This window comes from Anabrus simplex, chromosome 1 (assembly GCF_040414725.1).
Source record: "Anabrus simplex isolate iqAnaSimp1 chromosome 1, ASM4041472v1, whole genome shotgun sequence".
NCBI lineage: Eukaryota > Metazoa > Arthropoda > Insecta > Orthoptera > Tettigoniidae > Anabrus > Anabrus simplex.
In genome coordinates, this window is record NC_090265.1 from 506,645,904 (window position 1) to 506,663,092 (window position 17,189).

A 17,189-nucleotide genomic window follows, 5' to 3' on the forward strand; every position below is an offset into this window, starting at 1 on the left:
CCACTTCTTGTTTCAAACCTAAAACCTATAGGAGCACCATCGTGTAAAATTTCAACCGCGTATGTCAAACTGTTTCACAGATATGAATATTTATTTTCAGGCCTCACCCCCCCCCCCCCAGTCAAAACTCCTTAATGGTGTATTGTTTTTAAGACCACCTCTAAACAGTTTCAGTTACGTACGAAGTTGTAATTTTACAAGAGGGTTGTTCTTCATGTCGTAGGTGTTAAATATGATTTCACATATAAAAAAGAATATGATAATGCAGAAACGGTTCAACTTAAACTAACCAAGGCTATATAACACCTCTTATTTAAGAGCAATTATCATGTGACATTTCAACTTATTATCTCAAACGATTTCACAGATATGAATGTTCATGTTTTCAAGCCTCACCCCCAGCCAAAATCCCTAGGGGGTGTATTATTTTAAGACCACTTCTTATTTAAAAATCTAAGGCATGTAGGAGCAATCAACATGTGAAATTTCAACCTCATATGTCAAACAGTTTCAGAGAAATGAATACGTTTGTTTTTTTATATTAACCCCCATTTAACCCATAAGAGATTATTTTTTTCTAAATTTGTGCTGTTCAATATCAAGTATATAAAGGAGCAATCATTGATTGAAATTTCAACGTCCGGTGAACGGTTTTGTAGCAATGAATGTTTTGTTTTTCAGGATTTTATCCCCATTTCATCCCCTTACTAGAGCCTCCGTGGCTCAGACGGCAGCGCGTCGGCCTCTCACCGCTGGATACCGTGGTTCAAATCCCGGTCACTCCATGTGAGATTTGTGCTGGACAAAGCGGAGGCGGGACAGGTTTTTCTCCGGGTACTCCAGTTTTCCCTGTCATCTTTCATTCCAGCAACACTCTCCATTATCATTTCATAGCATTTATCACTCATTAATAAATCACCTTGGGAGTGGCGACCCCATTGTAATAAAGTAAAGTAAACTCGTGTCCTCATCCTGAGGTGGTGCAGCTCTTTTCAGGCACACCCCCATTGGAGGTGAGTTGCGTGTGCCATTTCAACCACTTACCAGCCCTCCTGCCATTCTTAAATTCCTGGCAGTACCGGGAATTGAACCCAGGCCCCCGAGGACGGCAGCTAATAACACTAACCGTTACGCCTATCTATATGTTTTCATTTTTATCCTCTTACAGGTGGATTTATTTTGAAACCCTTCCTCAGTGGGTACCTACAATGTAGTAGAAAAATATCCCCAAAATTCAATCTATATTATATAAAACGTAATGTCTTGAGTGATCGTCAATCAACGCCCAGGCAAAACTACTGGACATAAAAGAAAGAAATTTGTTGCGTGATATAGTAAGAGTTCTACCTTACCCGGCCGGTCAACAAAATGAAACTCGCCCGACATCTAGCGTGTAGAAGCTGATGTTCCACCTCATGTTTCCTGTGTGGGAATACAGAGATCGTTCATGACCTCCAGTGTCTCACGGAGAAGATGCGCACTCGTGTCAGATGTTCTCTCTCAGGAATGGAGCGCGTCGTGTGCAGTGATGCCAACCGTACCGTAATAATGGCAGGCGTGGACAGATACTCAACTACAATGATAGCAAACTCAGTAGGCTGCTGTAGTTCCCTAGAGCTATTGATATCAACTTGCAGACACAGCCTGTGTCTAGTACGTATAGAAATAGGACATTTAGTGCTAAAACCAAATAACAGTGCAAAAATCGATTATTGAAAATCATGAAATGTTTGCAAACCTTTATTATTATTTTTTTCTGAGAAGAATAGAACACTTTTAAATGTTCGATACACGTTATTTAAAAAATTGGAGATAAATTTGTTCTTTGATCAACAAGCAAAATATCCGTACTTTGTGGTACGTTATTATTATTATTATTATTATTATTATTATTATTATTATTATTATTATTATTATTATTATTATTATTATTATTATTATTATTTTACGTTATTTATTAAGAATTCTACCGTACCCGGACGATCAACGAAAAGAAACTCGCCCGACATCTAGAATATTGTGACAATCACTGAACTGAAAAATATGTGTTAATTGTACTGAATAGAAAAATTACACACGGGGACAGGTGAGGGATTGTCCCGCTGGATTTGCGACAACGTCGCGCGATGTAAGTCTGGCTTAGAGTGAAATGGCAGACACGTTAGATAGTTGAATATTAGATGAAATAGAAGACACGTTAGATAGCTGAATATTAGATCAAATTGCAGATACTTTAGATAGTTAAATAATAAATGAAATGATAGACACCTTAGATAGCTGAATATTAGATTAAATAGCAGACACGTTAGATAGTTGAAAATTAGATGAAATGATGGACACCTTACATAGTTGAATATTAGATTAAATAGCAGACACGTTAGATAGTTGAAAATTAGATCAAATGGCAGACACTGCATGCGCAAACCGTCGGCTCTAATATCTACGGGTCGGATGAGAAAAGTTATTGGCCAAGGCAGGGCGGATAAGAAAGAAGAAATTTAGGAGTGGTACCGCTAAGCGGAAAAGTTCCAGACTCGTTTGGTGTAGATAATTGAATATTAGATGAAATGGAAGACACGTTATATAGCTGCATATTACATGAAATGGAAGAGACATAGTCAAGTCAACGCAAACTAATTATATCTTTACGGTTGTTACTGATCTCAGTAGTAGTGGTTGTTGTTGCTGTCGATTCATTTCTTGCCTTCTGGCATTGAAATTACTGCAATTACAATGTTAAGAGAACACACAGTGAACGAAATTTGGCACTTACTTTCTCTGACTAATACGCAATGCTTATTTATACAAAATTTACAATAATTTATGCCGTGTTGTTTGTTATTTATGTTATTTATTGTGAAACAGCTTATCTGGCTGGTCGTCTAGCGACACGATGGCTACTTATATAGCCCAAGCATGCGCAAACCGCCGGCTCTAATATCTACGGGGTGGGATGAGAAAAGTTATTGGCCAAGGAAAGAAGAAATTTAGAAGTGGTACCGGTAAGTGGAAAAAATGCCAGACACGTTTAGTGGGCCTGTGGTCTCCAACCGATGCTCACAATATGAGATCCTCTACTGCTCACCCTAACCCTCAACTTCTGAGGTGCAGTCTACTGGACCACAAGGATATTCTCATGCTGAAATACATCCCCTGGTGTCGTTCGCTCCTGAACATTTGTTTTGTCAATCCTAACTCTTTAAATCCTTTCACAGTCCCGTACTTGAGCAGATTCGTTCTTAGCTCACTTCGGTTGGTATTTGTAGGTGCCCGAATTCGTCAGTCTCGTGAGGGTCGTTTCACCGGCACGTAAAAGAACTCTTGGTGACAAAATTTTAGCACTTAGATGTCTCTGAAATTCATAAGCAGGACCTTATTATTATTATTATTATTATTATTATTATTATTATTATTATTATTATTATTATTATTCGCTGTTCCCATCAATGACCACGTTAAGTCTTGTTGCATTTGACACTGAACTTGCCCTTCTTTAGAGCCCAAATTTCCCTCATTCTTTGTGAGTGCGCCTGCTTACGCTCCTCTCTCCAAGGGGCACCGTGTCTTCTCTTCGGTTATTTATCTCGGTTTAGCCCGTTCGTCAATATTTTCTTGCGGAAGCGGTCGCTGCTAAGGGCGTCTTCAGCAGAGATATGTAGCATTTGCAGGTCTTCTTTGGTATTTCTAAACCAGGGAATTATGGGTTTAGGGTTTGAATAAAAAAAGTGAGAGATCTCTTTAGTTAACTTTCTTCTGTCCATTATTTTCAGATGACCGTAAAATTGTGCCCTACTTTTTCGGATTATGTCGGTAATTTTATCTATTTTGCTGTAGACTTCCTCGTTGGATCTCTTTTGATGGATTCCATTTCTTTACTTTGATCCCAAGATTCATCTCACAATTTTCATCCAGTTCTTCAAGAAGTCCTTTGTTGGCATTTAGAGACAGGGTTTATTATTATTATTATTATTATTATTATTATTATTATTATTATTATTATTATTATTATTATTATTATTATTATTATTATTAAGTGTACATGTGTACATGCACCTTGTGACAAAAACTGAACTATACATATCTCAACTTGTTTTTTTTCCGCTGTTCAAAAATTGTAACGAACAAAGAAACCTTTGGGCATGCTTATTTTCGGCAGCTGGCAGTTATTCCACTATGGAAACTTGAAGCCGACATACCTGCTCAGTAACTCCAATGAGTTTCAATTATATTAATCTCATTTCAGTGAAGCAGTGAGCTACTGAATATTGTATGTACTGGAATCTACACAATTGCAGCAAGAGAAAGGAATTAAATATTTACACAATAATTTAATTATACACAAATTCAAAAAGGTTATTTTTTGAGAGAACATGTTTCAATTCTGATTATATGATAACGCTCTGGCTACGACCGTTTGAGGGGAATATCAATGCTAATATTCCTACCTTGTCGTGTCTGACTGCTTGGGAGATGGATAATTTGGGAAAAGGAAAATACAGATTTTAAAAGAAATAATAATAAAAATAATAATAATAATAATAATAATAATAATAATAATAATAATAATAATAATAATAATAATAATAATAATAATAATAATAATAATAATAATAATAATAATAATAATAATAATAATAATAATAATAATAATAATAATAATAATAATAATAATAATAATAATAATAATAATAATGTTATTGTTCACGTCCCACTTAACTACTTTTACGGTTTTCGGAGACGCCGAGGTGGCGAAATTAAGTACCGCAGGAGTTCTTTAACCTGCTAGTGAATCTGCCGACACGAGACTGACGTATTTGAGCACCTTCAAATACCACCAGACTGAGCCAGGATCGAATTTGCCAAGTTGGGGTCAGAAGGCCAACGCCTCAACCGTCTGAGCCACCCAGCCCGGCTTAAGAGAAACATTTTGGCACCGTTGGATTTCTTTAATCGTTGGTCTTGTGTTGCTGACAGTAAGAATAATATCAGTGGTGCTTGTGACCTCCTCCTTTCTCTGAGCTTGTATTCGGGAGATGGTGAGTCCGCAGTTACCGTCGGCAGCCCTGATGATGGTTTTCTGTGGTTTACAATTTTTACACCACACAAATGCTGGGGCTGTGCCTTAATTTATTAAAGCCACGATCGCTTGCTTTCTAATCATTTCTAATCTTTGCGTTGCGACGTTAAAACTAGCTTCCCCCTTGTTCACGGGGTGTAGATTTCATCCATGGTATCTATTATCTGTCGTAAGGCATGGATAAAAGAGGACTCTCAAATTGAGAATGTGGATTAGCGGCCACGAGGCCTCTATCTGAGTCTGGCATTGCCTCACTTGCTTGAATTGGGCTCGTTGCTTTCATCTTTCCTATCCGAATTTCCTTGGAAAATTCTTGTTGTCTTCTAGTCTGTGAAGTCGTTCGTTCCCACCCTCTTCTTGGACGTTTCCCTTTCTTTTACCGATCTCTTCATTTTTCGGACCTCTTCCTTTTTCACTTTTATTTGAAGTTAGGAAAGTATGGTTGCCTAGTTATATTCATCTTAAAACCACCACCACCGCCACAGTCTCTGTGACCGCCTCTCAGAATTTACGTCCCAAAAATAGAACGTTTTTGTCACGCTCTCAGCGCAACTCTTCAAGTTCGAAGATATATTTATTTAATTATTCCTGCACCAGTCTACAGTACATTTATAGTCAGATCGTCGATAGAAACAACATATTTTCTTAAATTTCCTCTTCATCCATTCCCACTATTCTACGCTTGTGAACAAATGACCGATATTATCATTCATTTGATCTGCATTTAAACTCGTAATATTAAAAGTTGAGTTATGACAGTTCTTAGAGGGAGGTCCTGCCTGAGTGGAGAGAGAAGGGAGAGGGGGTATGGTTGCCATGGAAATGATAGTGAGCCCAGTGAGGTTGCCATGGAGATAAGCTTGCAGGCCGACTCGTGTTGCTTGGAGTTGCCAAAACTCTCACTTCTGAGTTAACGTACGGCAAAACGCAACGGTCTGAACGAAAGAACAAGTTATCCTGAAGCGAAGGGAAGGAGAAAGAAATGCAGGAATATGGCAACACCATGCATTGCCACGTGCAATGCCCCTCCCTCTAGCTCTATCTGTCAAAATTCTTCTTTTAACATTACATGTACATATCGTTGTCGCCCAGGTTGCTAATTCCCTATCACTTGTTTACTTAGTCTTTTTGTAAATAATTTCAAAGAACTTGAAAATGTATCGAACATTTCCATTCATAAATTATTCCAATCCCTAATTTATCTTCCCATAAATGAATATTTGCCCCAATTCGTCCTCTTGAATTCTACCTTTATCCTAATTAAATTAATTCATGTTATTTGCTTTACGTCCCACTAACTACTTTTTAAGGTCTTCGGAGACGCCGAGGTGCCGGAATTTAGTCCCACAGGAGTTCTTTTACGTGCCAGTAAATCTACCGACACGGAGCTGTCGTATTTGAGCACCTTCAAATACCACCGGACTGAACTAGGATCGAACCTGCCAAGTTGGGGTTAGAAGGCCAGCGCTTTAACCGTCTGAGCCACTCAGCCCGGCGAACCCCCTTTATCTTCATATTATGATCTACTCAATTTTATTCGTATTGAAATATAATTCCACGCCATTTCTCCACTGACAGCTTGGAACATACCAGTTAAGCGGCTCATCTCCTTACTTCCAAGTCATCCCAGCCCAAAGTTTGCAACATTTTCCTCATACTGCTATTTTGTTGGATATAAACTACCGCGATAAAGATTATAGTTTTAACTTCTTCTCTGACACCTGCAACTACCTTGAAGGAAAAATATGATATCTTCAACATTCATGACAGCCTTATTATCTACAACATGGCTAAATGAATAAAGCAGACTTCTGGAGGCCTTATTCGTTTGATATTTCTAATGGGGGTAGGTATTCCAAAGTAATTATTGTAAATGTCCGTGCTACAATAGCAAAGTACTGTAAGAATGTTCGGCTCCTTGACTAAAAGGTCAGAGTAGTGGATTTCGGATCAGACGATCTCGGGTTCGATTCCCGGACGGGTTGAAGATTTTCATTTAAAATGGTTCATTTCCTTGGGTTGGGGTCTGAATGTTGGTGATGTCTCCAACACCCCTGCAAGATATACACCACACACAACACTATCTTCCGCCACATCAACACGCCGTTTCCTATACACGGCAGGTGCCGCCCACCCTCGTCGGTGGGTCTCCTTATAAGGGCTGCATTAGGCTAGCAATAGCAACACGAAATCAATTAATTACTGTAAGAATCATAGCTTTCTAAAGGAGTATTGATGGCTGTGAATCACAACGCGCTTGTTCTTGTAACTTCCAGTAAGACCCATTCTTCATCATAGAACACTTGATGAGACACCAATTATTATTATTGTAGCATGCATTTCTCGTGACAGCACAAAGTGTCCGCATAACACTAGAAAGGGCTCGATTATCCAGCTTCCACTTTTTTTTATAACCAGCATTCTGGACGTATAAACCATTGCTTCAAATTCATGTGTAAAATGAACATTAATTTGTTTTGAACAGTTAATGGTAACTGGTCACGAAAAGACCACAGTAAACTTGTGAGGATTGATGTATGCAATTAGAGGAAGCGTGGGTCAATTAATAAGACATAGTTTAAACTCCATGTGACTCCTGGATAGTCCAGACCTCCCGTCACGCAACCATTCGGCAGTAATCGAAATGGACACATTTCTAAATACCAGACTTGCATCTGGTCCAATCAAACCAGTTATTTTAAACACGAAATTTGTACGTAGAATGCCTCTGTCGCTTCGTTCCAGTACTGGGTTCCTCAATAAAATCAGTGTCCAAAAGAACGGCTCCATGGCTAAATGGTTAGCGCGCTGGACTTTGGCCCAGGGCTCCCCGAATTCGATTCCAGGCCGGCTCGGAGATTTTAACCTCAATTGGTTAATTTGTCTGGCTTGGGGCTGGTTTGTGATGTCTTTAGCATTAGAAATCATCTCTGGTAGTGCCCCATCCTCACAGACACGAAAGTCGCCAGTAGGTCGTCTACTGGGAAAACAGCTGCACCAGGCCTCTTCGGATGCTATACACCGTTATTATTATTAGTGTCCAAAAAACGTACACCAGGCTCGTCCAATAATTTCAAAATTACAATATTTAGCCAAAATATAATAACTGACTTGAAAAGAGGAAGGTCCGAAGAGTCTACACAAATAGCTTTCAGTATCAGATGACGCAACAGTGAGTGGCACTCACATCCGCCATTTTATGGTGAAATCGGAGCTCGACTCGTGACGGGGGAGGTAGAATAACATCCACGGTATGCCCTGCCTGTCGTAATAGGTGACTGAAAGGGGCCCCAGGAATACAACTTGGACAATTCTTGTTCTTTTTCAACCCGGCGGTACTAAATTTTCGAAGCCTAGGAGTCTTTCATTTCAACGCCCTTCGTGGCTCCTCCCTTTCTTTTCCCGATAACATTTTTCAAAGAGTCGAAACTCTTCCATTTTTCCATCTAATTAGTGTTCAAGGAGGATGCCCAGTTGCACTTCCTCTTACACCAATATCTGTAATAATATGTGCGAGAAAACTTGACCACGTGCGTGAAAAATTGTGAAATAGACGACAATATTGTGAATATTTCCGTAATGTCTTAATGAAGAGCCGAGACCGCTGCAGATGAAAAAAGTAGAAAGAATGAGTCAGAGAGAATGTAACAAGCCCAAAATGTATGTGGCTGAGCGTAATACAGCAAAAGCAAACCGAAGTGGCCGATCGAGTGGTTAAGCGGTTTGAACACTTAGCTGTTAAGTTGGATTTGAGAGATGGTGGGTTAGAACCCCACAATCGACAGCTCTTACGATGCTGTCCCATTTTCACGCCTTGCAAATGCTGGGGCTGCACCATAAATAAGCCATGTTCGCGTACTTTTCTTTCCCGTCGTCGCCAACGCCGGTATCGGTGCGACGTAAACGATACCATAAAGAAAAAAATCTAGTGTATGGGAATAGATGAAATGTAAAGGACGAAACGAAATGTAATCCAATCGCTGGAGATTGTAAGCAATCGTAAGAGTGTAGCCAACAAATTAATAATAATAATAATAATAATAATAATAATAATAATAATAATAATAATAATAATAATAATAATAATAATAATAATAATACACATCCATTTTCATTAGAGACTGTAATGCCCTTCACGGGGTCAGTCTGCAAGCCTCTGTGATTTTATTAAACTCCGCCACAATCCTCTATGTATAACTAGATCTGTGACCTCTTTTAGTTCTCTACCTCTTTCCTTTAACTCATTGGATACTGAGTCCAACCATTCTCGTCTTAGTCTCCTCCTATTTCTCTTACCCTCTATGACCGACTCCATTATTCTCCTCATCCATTCGCCTCACATGACCCCACCACGGAATCCAGTTTATTAGTACAGCCTCATCAATCAAGTTCGTTCCTAAATTAGCCTTTATCTCCTCATTCCGAGTACTCTTATGCCATTGTTCCCACCTGTTTGTACCAGCGATCATTCTTGCATGTCTGTTACATCTAACTTATGAGTATGATATCCTGAATCCTCCCAGCTTTCACTGCCATAAAGCAAAATTGGTCTGAAAATACTGTAGACCGGCTAAAGATAGATTCGTCCGGGAGTTGACAGAATTATGTTGATCGCAACTGCGAACTCACTGCATTAGCTTTGCTGCACCTTGATTCAATCTCTCTTACTATACCATCCTGGGGGAACACGAGATACTGAATACTTGAAATGATCTAACGCTATCGGATTTTGTGGTTTTATTATAATCAGATAATATTGTGTGGTGTTATTAAAGAATCTAACCAGCTTCCAGGCTGATGACTTGATAGACAGACCTCAAGATGTATGCAGTCTCAAATAGTGCTTCTTCTATACTTGGCTTTGAATTTGGGATAACTTTATATTACTAGAAAAGTAGCTGTAATTGATAAGATTTCTGGGGATATACTAAAGACGATGGGTTGGGGTATAGTACCACATCTGAGGTACTTATTTGATTATTGTTTGCATTGAGGAGCTATATCAAATGAATGGAGAGTTTCTATAGTAGCCCCTGTGTATAAAGGAATGGTTGATAGACATAAAGCTGAAAATTACAGGCCCCTCAGTTTTACATGCATTGCATGTAAGATTTGGGAAAGCATTTTTTCTGATTAAATTAGACATATTTGCGATATTAATAACTGGTTTGATAGAAGGCAGTTTGGGTTTAGGAAAGGTTATTCCACTGAAGCTCAGCCTGTAGGATTCTAGCAATAAATAGCAGATAACCTGGATTCAGGAGGCCAAATAGACTGTATCACGATTGACCTAAGGCATTCGATAGGGTAGATCATGGGAGACTACTGGCAAAAATGAGTGAAATTGGACTTAACCAAAAAGTGATTGAATGGGTGGCTATGTTTCTAGAAAATAGAATTAGAGAATTAGAGTAGACGAAGCTTTATCTGCCCTTGTAATAATGAAGAGGGGGAATTCCTCAAGGCATTATTATTGGACCTTTATGTTTTCTTTGCATATATCAATGATATGTGTAAAGAAGTGGAATCAGAGACAAGGCTTTTGCAGATGATGTTATTCTGTACGGAGTAATAAATATGTTACAAGATTGTGAGCATCTGCAACATGACCTCAATAATGTTGTGAGATGGACAGTAGGCAATGGTATGATGATAATCGGGGTTAAATGTCAGACTGAGAGTTTCACAAATAGGAAAAGTCCTCTCAGTTTTAATTACTGCGTTGATGGGGGTGAAGTTCCTTTTGGGGACCATTGGAAGTATATAGGACTTAATATATGGAAATGTCTTCATTGGGGCAATCACATAAATAAATGATTGTAAATATAGGTTACAGATCTCTGCACATGGTTATGAGGGTATTTAGGGGTTGTAGTGGGGATGTAAAGGAGAGGGCATATAAGTCTCTGGTAAGACCCCAACTAGAGTATGGTTCCAGTGTATTTAGGGGTTGTAGTACTATTACATGATACAAGTACTGGCAAAAATCCAAAGAAAATAAGCTCGATTTGTTCTGGGTGATTTTCGACAAAAGAGTAGCGTTACAAAAATATTGTTAAGTTTGGGAATACCTGGGAGAAAGGAGACGAGGTGCTCGACTAAGTGGTATGATCGGAGCTGTCAGTGGAGAGGTGGCGTGGAATGCCATCAGTAGACGAATAAGTTTGAGCGGTGTCTTTAAAAGTAGGAAAGATCACAATATGAAGATAAAGTTCGTTTATAGGAAAGGGAGTTAGGGATTGGAATAACTTACCAAGGGAGATGTTCAATAAATTTCCAATTTCTTTGCAATCATTTAAGAAAAGGCTAGGAAAACAACAGTCAGGGAATCTGCCAGGTGGGCGACTACCCTAAATGCAGATCAGGATTGATTGATTGATTGATTGATTGATTGATTGATTGATTGATTGATTGATTGATTGATTGATTGATTGATTGATTGATTGATTGATTGATTGATTGATTGATTGATTGATTGATTGATTGATTGATTGATTGATTGATTGATTGATTGATTGATTGATTGATTGATTGATTGATTGATTGATTGATTGATTGATTGATTGATTGATTGATTGATTGATTGATTGATTGATTGATTGATTGATTGATTGATTGATTGATTGATTGATTGATTGATTGATTGATTGATTGATTGATTGATTGATTGATTGATTGATTGATTGATTGATTGAACTGGTTCCTTTTCCAACAATGACGAGATAACACACACATGAATTTAATTTGTATAGGGGCATGATAGCCGAATGGCCCAGCGAGCCACAGTTCGAATCCTGACCAATGTGCATGGGTTTCTTTAAATGACAAAATGTCTCTTTGATTCGAATTCCACATAAAACTGGAGGTCCAGTGGTTATGATCAGGATAACAACAGTCGCATAAAACTGCAGGCTTCCTTAATAATTACCTTTTTTTATTAGACATTTGCTTATCTCTTCAGTAACTTTTTTTTTTGCTAGGGTCTTTACGTCGCACCGACACAGATAGGTCTTATGGCGACGATGGGATAGGAAAGGCCTAGGAGTTGGAAGGAAGCGGCCGTGGCCTTAATTAAGGTACAGCCTGGTGTGAAAATGGGAAACTACGGAAAACCATCTTCAGGGCTGCCGATAGTGGGATTCGAACCTACTATCTCTCGGATGCAAGCTCACAGCCGCGCGCCTCTACGCGCACGGCCAACTCGCCCGGTCTTCAGTAAATTAGCAAGATTTAGTAAATTATTCTTATTTACGTTATAGTCCGGCTCCGTGGTTGAATGATAAGCGTCCTGGCCTTCGATTCAGAGACCCCGGGTTCGATTCTCAGCCGGGTCAAGAATGTCAACCCCGTATATTTAATTCCTCTGGCCTAGGGACTGGGAGTTTTTGGTCGTCCCAATATACTTCTCTATATCTACAACCAACTATCACAGTAATATGCAATAATGAATCCCTCGACGCTAGTTTGGCGTCATGAACGACATTCGGCCGTAAATCTGGACCAAGTCCACGTCCAGTTCTGACCCCATTCCACTGGGAAAAGGGCGAGACCGGGCGAGTTGGCCGTGTGGTTAGGGACGTACAGCTTACAGCTCGCATCCTGTAGATAGTGGGTTCGAACCCCACTGTCGGAGCCCTGAAGGTGGTTTTCCCTGGTTTCCCATTTTCATACCAGGCAAATGCTGGGACTGACCTTAATTAAGGCCACGGCCGCTTCCTTCCCATTCCCAGGCCTTTCCTGGCCCGTCGTCGCCATAAGACCTATTTGTGTCGATGCAACGTAAAGCAACTAGCAAAAAAGGACGAGAAAGTACAAGAATATACTTATCGATAGAATACATCCAAAATTTGACTTGAAACCAACCACTATTAAATTACACTCAGATTTTCATTTTAATTGTTTGATGTTACGCTAAGTCTAGTAGGTCATGCAGGCAAAGGAAAACCCTAACTAGGAACATTGCAGCCGTGGACACAATTAAGGTACAGCTCTAGCTAGCATTTGCCTGGTGTAAAACTGAGAAACCGATTTCACCATCCTCCATACGCAAACATACAAATACAATACCCAAACTTATTAGCCAACTTTTTTCGTATCCTAAATTTTGTTCTGGCTAATCTTCACTTTATATGCATCACCGTCTACATGTGAGTTAGAATAATTAGCCTTGTAATGTCAATCCGACACTCCTGGAAACGAGCAATAAACGGGTAAAAATAATACAATGTTGGAATATTTTGAATGTAACACAAATTATAAACAATCAAAAATTATAACAAAAATCGTAAACACGGCAACGTACAGTGATCAATTTAAGGGTTGCTATAACTTACCCCTGTAAGTCACGAATTTAATTTTTACCACTTTTTAAAATATCTTACGGGATTATTGAAATAGAGACGGAGGAAAGTGTATCTTCTTCTTCTTCTTTTTCTTAATCTGTTTACCCTCCAGGGTCGGTTTTTACCTCAGACTTAGCGAGGGATCCCACCTCCACATCCTAAGAGGCAGTGTCCTGGAGCTTTAGACTCTAGGTCAGGGGATACAACTGGAGAGGATGACCAGTACCTCGCCCAGGCGACCTCACCTGCTATGCTGAACAGGGGCCTTGCGGGGGGGATGGGAAGATTGGAAGGGACAGACAAGGAAGAGAGAAGGAAGCGGCCGTGGCTTTGAGTTAGGTACCATCCCGGCATTTGCCTGGAGGAGAAGTGGGAAACCACGGAAAACCACTTCCAGGATGTCTGAGGTGGGAATCGAACCCAACTCTACTCAGTTGACTTCCCGAGGCTGAGTGGACCCCGTTCCAGCCCTCGTATCACTTTTCAAATTTCGTGGCAGAGCCGGGAATCGAACTTGGGCCTCTGTGGTTGGCAGCTAATCACACTAACCACTACACCACAGATGCGGACGAGGAAACTGTATCTATCTTTTTTTATTCCGATGTTTCATTCCCCAGATACGTAATTTCATCAAAAGTGATGCCAATATAGTTTCTACCGAGCGAGTTGTCCGTGCGGTTAGGGGCGCGCAGCTGTGAGCTTGCATTCAGGAGATAGTGGGTTCGAACCCCACTGTCGGCAGGTTTTCCGTGGTTTCTCATTTTGACACCAGGTAAATGGTGGAGATGCCTTAATTAATTAAGGTGACTGCCGCTTACTCCTAGCTCTTTTTTATTTCATCTCTTCTCACAAGCTTGTTTACGTGTGCAATGTATTTCATTTTTACTTTCCTATAGAACGAATTGGCCGTGCGGTTATGGTCGCGTAGCTGTGGACTTGCATTCAGAAAATGGTGGTTTCGAATCCCATTGTCACCAGCCCTGAAAACGGGTTTCCATGGTTCCCCATTTTCACATTGGACAAATGCTGGGGCTATACCTTAATTAATTCCACGGCCGCTACCTTCCCAATCCTAGCCCTTTCCCATCCTTCCGTCTCCAAAAATCTTCGATGTGTTATTGCAACGTTAAACTACTGTGTAAAAAAATCCTTTGGTACAGTTGTGTACAATAAAACTGAGGAAAGAATATAAATATGATATTATAATGTGGCCCAACTTACATCGACTGAGTAACAACGTCCTTCATAATGTGCAAAATGACTGAAATGTTTGTAATTAGTCTCATTACATCAAGGGGCTGCCTGGCCGAGGCGGTAAAAGTGTGCTCGGTTCGCCCGGAAGGAAGTAGGTTCGAATCCCCGTCAGGAAGTCGTAAAATTTAAGAAACGAGATTTCCACTTCCGGAGGTGAATATGGCCCTGAGGTGCACTCAGCCTACACCAAAAATGAGTACCAGGTTAATTCCTGGGGGCAAAGGCGGCCGGGCGTAGAGCTAACCTCTCTACCCCATCACGTGCCGAGGTTAACAATGGCGGAAGCCTTTACCTTCCACTCCTCCAAGGTTCTTCGTGGCCTGTACGGAGGTGACTTTGCTTTGCTCATTATATTGCATCCCTAGCACTTATTGTGATGTAAATATTACCTTAAGTGGCAAATGTTAAGAGATACGTTACAGTGTTTGAAGAATAATTCCAGATACATTATTTCTGGTGATGGGTGTGGGTTAGAACAAGTCTTACATTCACTGGCTTGTTTTAGTCTTGTCTCTAGCTTTGATGAGTGTGACCAAAGTATGAACAACACTAGTAACAGTGTTCTTAACACAACAGTTCCAGTGATGAATGGTATGAATGTGCCACGTACAGAATCTGTTGGTGTGTACATCATAGTGAGCTTGTTTGACTCATAAATGGACTAATAGGTTCGCTGAGGAAAGAAACGGGGAATTATCTCGCTCTTCATTACACACCTGTGGTTTGGGCGTAGAGTATACCCATGTTAATGAATATTGAATTTTCACGACCGCATTGTAATCGAAACCGAATTTCAACCTATCCTTTCCAACAGAACAAAGATGGCCTAGGCCACCATAGCTCAATTGGTAGAGCAACCGACGCGAAATCGGGAGGTTGTGGGTTCGGATCCCACTGGTGTCTGGTTGGCCATTTTTGTTCTGTACTTAACATCTCTTCAACACGTACTAAATGTACGTAACACGGCCTAATAGGTTGAAATTCGGTTTCGATTATTCCCATGTTATCTCCTGCTGTCGGCTTGGGAACGTGGTTTGGCAGGCGCAGGGCCCCTAGCCGAGTCAAGTATTGCTTCAACATACTTGTGCTTGGCTCGTCGCTTCATCTTTCCAATGTAACCTCCCTTGGTCAACTCTTGCTTCCGATTCCGACGGTATTCACTTTGCAAGACCTAGAGAATCCTTCATTTGCACGAACTTGTGGTCTTTCCTTTTCATTTGTGGATATATATACATTCTTCGGAAGGCCAAACCTTTTCCATTTTCTCTTCTGGTTAGAATTAAGAGGTGTGGTTACCAAGTTGTACTTCTTATTTCCCTTCTTATTCTTTGGACTGATGACTCAAACAACAACAATTTTTATTCTTCATGGACATTTTTACTGGGGTCTGCAATTGCTATGGATTTGGCTCTGTTTTACTGCTGGATGCACTTCCCGATGCCAACCACATGTGGAGGCATGCACTCTCTTTTGTTTGGTAGTGTGTAGATGAATAGAAGTGTATTAAGACGAGTAAAAATCCCCGAAGCAAGGAAATTAACCATACGCTGTTAAAATTCCTGACCCAGCCCACAATTGAACCCTGGACCTCCAAACCGAGGTCAGTGTGCATTCAGCCAAGTAGCCGGACTTAAATTGTACTTTCTCTTAAAACTATAATCTCCACCACCAACACCACATTCTTCATTGCACTGGAGCGGTGGAAACCTTCGGGATCCAATCAATATTAGGGCCAAGGACTCACGTATTCACAAATACATTCACGTATGCTTGTAGGAATTACATTGCTGTAGAACTACGAGCTTACATTCCTCCCTTCCTTTCTTCCTTCCTTCCTTCCTTCCTTTCATCCTCTACAATTCAATGGTCTCCTTGACACTCTACGGAGTTGAAACTTTACTTCAAGCCATAGTTTTCTTTTAATGGTGCTCAGCTTGCTATACTGTACGGTATTCTCGTACTTGCAGACATTATTAGACTCGAATTAGGGAAGCAGTATTCGGACATGAAATAAGTTTCAGTCCCATGCTATGCCTTGAGTAATTGTGGAGAATCATACTCGTAATACCCAAAGAGTGTCTGATTCTCCTTCATTTTTGTTTACCTTATTCGTCACGGATGTTGGCTCTCATCTTTGGTTTGTCGAGCGCAATTTTGAAGAGTTAAGCAGAGTTCAGATTATAGCATTCTTTCAAGCTCGCTTATAGTTTTCCTTATATTATGACTCGTATAAACCGATTAAATTGCTCGCTCCTTATAATATACGCAAGATATTAAAGCATGTTCAAATATGTAACAAAACAATCATCATGCATCGAGGTTGACAATTCATTACATGAAGAAGTTCCTCATTTGCGATAGGATTGATCCATAAGATCCTCAATATCCGCCAATGTATCCACATTTCAAGAGCTTGGATCTTATTTTCTAAAGCTTCAAAAAGAGTTTATGTTTCAGAGCCATGTAAAAGATATGGCAAGAATTTCATCCTCTTCTTCGGATCTCTGCTTAGCTCG